This window comes from Papaver somniferum, chromosome 7 (assembly GCF_003573695.1).
Source record: "Papaver somniferum cultivar HN1 chromosome 7, ASM357369v1, whole genome shotgun sequence".
NCBI lineage: Eukaryota > Viridiplantae > Streptophyta > Magnoliopsida > Ranunculales > Papaveraceae > Papaver > Papaver somniferum.
Window position 1 is genome coordinate 179,786,285 of NC_039364.1, and position 5,039 is coordinate 179,791,323.

Consider the following 5,039-nt stretch of genomic DNA (forward strand, 5'->3'; position numbering starts at 1 on the left):
CAATGAAGTCTTTAAGTCGTTAACCTGGTCTTAGAAGAAGAAAACAAAAGGTTAAAGAAGAACCGTCTCTAGCACGCAAACTAGTATCACACGTAAGGTGTGGGGATTAGTTTTGCACAATACTAGATGTCTCCTTTATATAGTCTTTTAAATCAGGGTTTTGCCTTGGTAACAAAGAAATTAATATTCACCGTTAGATGAAAACCTAATTTAGATTCAAGCTAATATTTCTCAACCGTTATATCGAAAACTTAGCTTGTTATATCGAAAGCTTAACAAACCTAAGCTTCTAGGTTTGTTAACCGTACCCAAACGTGTACATTGTTGGCTCAACAATAGTTAACCAAAAGGTTAGAAATATGAGAATTTCATATCAACCATCTTCTTCTTCACCATAACTAGTTCAAATGACTCAAATGAACTAGTTAGAGAGTTTTTCAATTGCAAGGAAATCTTATGTAACTACACAAGACACAATTGAAGCAAAGATGATTTGATTCACTTGAATCAGTTCATGAACTTTTATAGCCACGGTTTGCAAACTGCATTCCTTAGTCTTTTGAAAGTTTAAGTTCAAAAATCATCTTCAGATATATAACCTTCTTAAGTCCGTACACTAGGTTCGCGGACTTAAGCAACCGACAGAGTTTACAAACTCCAGCAGAAAATCTCGGCAAGAGACCTTCCTACGGTTCGCGGATTGGTACTCACGCAACTAGTTTGTCAACTCCAGTAGAATTTCTCGGGATGAGAATTTCGACAGTTCGCGGACCTTGCAATAAGCCATTCTTCCGGTTTCTCTTGATCAACAAAGTTCGCAAACTTTGGTTCAAGGAATAGGACTTATACATAAATGTGTTTCCGCAACAATTCTTATGTCCATCATTGGTTATGTAATCTAAACTCTCATTTCAATCATTGAAACATTCTTAGAGGACGTTATACAGTTGTTACACCATTTCTCGTCAAAGAAATTTTCAAGATGATTGAAACATATCATGACTTTCGTCACTAGGTAAAGATAAACTTGGTCGAAGCGAAAAGCTTACCAAAACATATTTTGATATATAGATAGGCGAGGTATACTCGGCTCGAAATACCAAATGTGTATAATCTAAGTCTATATATATAGCATACGATTTTTTGTCTCAAGAAGTAGAAGATAGAGTAGATAGACTTTTGAGTGACAGATAAGTTCAAGTCTTCACATACCTTTTTGTCGAGAAGTTCCACTGGTTCCTTGAGTAGTTCTTCTACTTGTATGATGAATCGCCATGAAGTCCTTGAGCCCAACTACACTTTCTATCCTAGTCCGAGACTTAGCTATAATAGACTAGAAATCAAGACTTATAGTTTTGATCACTAACATTGACAAACATGCTTGAGATAGCAACGCATGCGAGTTCGACCGAGCAATGCTCTAACAATCTCCCCCTTTGTCAATTTTAGTGACAAAACTATCAATACATATGGAATACAAAAAAGATAAAGAAACTTAAGTAGCTCTTATTCCACATGTCTAATCTTCAGCATTCCTCGAAATCTTCGTCACTTCCAAGTACTCCAATGATCCCAAAGGTTGTAAGTTTAGCATCACCTCTGTTGAAGATCCGTAGCTATAACAATGAGAAAGCATTGGTCTCGATCATTGTTATACAGTGTCATAGTATTATTACACAACGTCAAAGTTCAATTGTATCACAACTTCAACAATAATACTATGGTGATATGTATCACTCCCCCTTAGTCAATACTCTATCTCACATGGAAACCACTCCCCCTTACATAATGACCCGAATACCATATGTATTTGTAGTATGAACTACATATTAATTCTCCCCCTTTTTGTCAATAAAATTGGCAAAGGTACAAGAACGGGATCATAATGAAATTTCCGTAAGAGACATTTCATGACTAAAAATAAAAAACACACATCATCTTATTTAGATGCAATCATATAGCCGAAGCTAATAGCATTCATCAAGGAGTTTAATGATACAAGATAACCCCTCTAAAATTCCACAGCCGCACACCCCTCAAGATATGACCATTAAGCACAAGTTCAAAAGAACTCTCCCCCGTTTGATGTCATTCCCGAGAGAACAACAACGAGCGACCTTAATTTCAAAAGAAAATAAGGATTTCTATTGGACACCAAAACCATAAGAATGGTTTTTATATCCAAAAAACTCAGTCGAATTAATCACAAGTAAACCCATGATTAATTTAATCGGAATACGCAACCAAATTAAACACAAAAAGTGATCAATTTAATTGATTATGCTCAATCATAAGTAAACTTACGGATCTACGACTAAGTTTAACCATAAGGAATGATTAGCTTAACCGTTCATATACTGAACACAAGAAAAACTTATGGAGTAATAACTAAATAACCAAACAAGATGATTAATTTAGTTCATAATGCTCGACATATAGTACCTTACGGAGCAACAACAAATCCAATCAAAAATAATCAACTTTGTTGTTTAGTGCTCAACATAAGACACATTACGAAGCCTCACAGTATTACATAAAATATGGATCAGTAAAGATCAATACTGTGGAATACACAAGGATTCATTCTATTTTCCATCACTATTTGCACAATGACATACAATAAACATAATCCTTGTAAACAAAAGATTTTAACCTATCTTCCGTCAATAATTGACAATATAGGCTTAACTTTTGTATTTGTCAAAAGTCCATTCATTCTTTTATCAATACATGCATATCGACATACGAAAGACTTTACTTTTGACAAGATATAGGACGGTCAAGTTCACAGACGTAAACATACAAATCCCATAACAATATTGCAATATATAAAACCATAAAGACTTATACTGCAAAAATCATCTTCCAAACAAATTTAGAATTCAAACCAATAAATCTAAAATATGAAGATGAAAACGTTGGACATAGCTATGTGTAATCACAATAATGGCTATTCCAAACTCTAGTAATCCTTCTCAAAAACAAGAATAAATTCTCATAAGAAGTTTCCTAGGCATCAATACAAACTCGTAATGCACATATAATATGATTTGTCCTTAGAGGGTAGAATCAATATTTTCCACCCGAATTTACACCAAGAATAGCTACCAAAGGCATATAAAAAGATTTTCTTAACAAAGAAGAACATACAAAGTCATTAACAACCATGCACCATAGTTCACAAAAAATGATTGTGAACATTCAAGAATCCCATAGTAATGCGTGTTGTTGCCCATTTTTGAACTTCCTTCTTTGTGATTCACCAACAACATTCTTGTAAAAGCTACAATGAGCTTATAAGAGTAGTACTCCAAGAATACAAGTGCCCAAGTCCAAGAGAAGTGGAACAAGTGCAACGAAACGGAGCAAAACACTCAAAAACAAGAGACAGGACAAATACCAATCTTAACTCATCCAAATTCAGAAATCTTATCTCCATTTTGAAGAGAAATCAAAGAGGAACATAATGCAAAAAGAATGAGGTCATTTCGAGTTCGGACGAAGAAATTACGGCCAAAACAAGTTTACCGAATATCGACGTCTACAGGCAAGTATGCATACGGGTTTGCAAACGAATTTTCATGACTTAGAGCAGTTTGCAAACTGGGTATGCGAACTTAAACCCTGGATTTTTATTTTAAATGATGGTATGCATACTTGGTATGTGTACCATGAAGTCCAAATATCCCGAACTACTATTTTCAAACCTAAACGTTTAAGAACCTTAAATACAGATCAAGTTAGGTAGAAAAGAACGATAAGAAAGGTATGTGAATCATTATAAGTTCTCTAAACAAATAAAAGCACAAATCTTGCTCAAGTTCATAGACATACCTTTTTAGATGAATCCAATTGAATTCTACAGCCTTACCGAACATAATCTGTGCGTCCCAATTTTCGAGCTTCCCTCACCGTATACATAGCAGGACATTTCTTGGTGAGGATGCACTTACAACACAATCAAGTTGTGTTGGGGTGAAAAATGTCTTGTCCACCACAATTGACCTTTGGATTATCATGAAAGGGATCATTTTTAGAACCTTTCACATCCAATTCCATTTTTCCAAAAAACTTGTTAAGTTCCAACATCATGGATACTTCCTTCTCCATAGTCATGGAATTTTCTGGAAGATCATTCCTTTTCACACTCAAAGCATCATTAGCTTTCTTTGGTACCCACTTCTGAGTACGTTTAGGAACAACCAGAACCTTCTTCCCATTACTCTCTTCAAGATTTCTCTTAAGAGAATTGGATTGACTATTCTTTTGCAAGTTAGTCTTTCTCCAATTGGGAGCAACGGATATTGTCTTCGTCTTTACGAAATTAGCCTTTTGATAACCATTACGATTGTGAAAAGTCTTCGTATAACGTTTATAGGAAAATCTAGGTTTATCACATCAACGATTCCTTTGCCTAAAGGTTGGAAAGTTACAACCTGTAATGTTAAGGGGATTAGCCTTAACATATGATCTTGGTTTCACAACTTCTTATGATGCCCAAACAAGAACATCATGAAGTTTTTTTCCTTATACGAAAACGACATCTCCTTTCCAGGTGACCTTTATTTCCGCAATAATGGCAAACATAAGGAATGTTCTTACCTCGATCCGTATGTGCTGACTTTGGAGGTTGATATTTTTTGCTCTTTCGAACCTTAATTTCCGGTGAAGGTATTTCACTTTTGCCATCATTGGAAACCTTTTGTTGAGAAGAATCACTAGCCTTGACAAATTTTACCTCTTTGTTAATACTTGGAGCATCTATTCCCTTATAGCCCAATCCTCGTGTATCACGATGATTTTTACTTGCTCTTAGCATAGTGGTTAATTTGCTTGAACTAGTATTGAACTTTTTCAAGTCATCTTTCAACATCTTGATTTTATCAAGAGAAGCAGCTAAATCAGCCTCAAGGCGTTTTTCTCGAGCGAGACAAGCACTTTCTCTGTCATCAAAACTAATTTGTTGAGAGTTAAACCTTGCTTCAGATTCTGCAAGTTTCTCTTCCAACAAAAAGTACTTTTGATAAAGATTATCACAT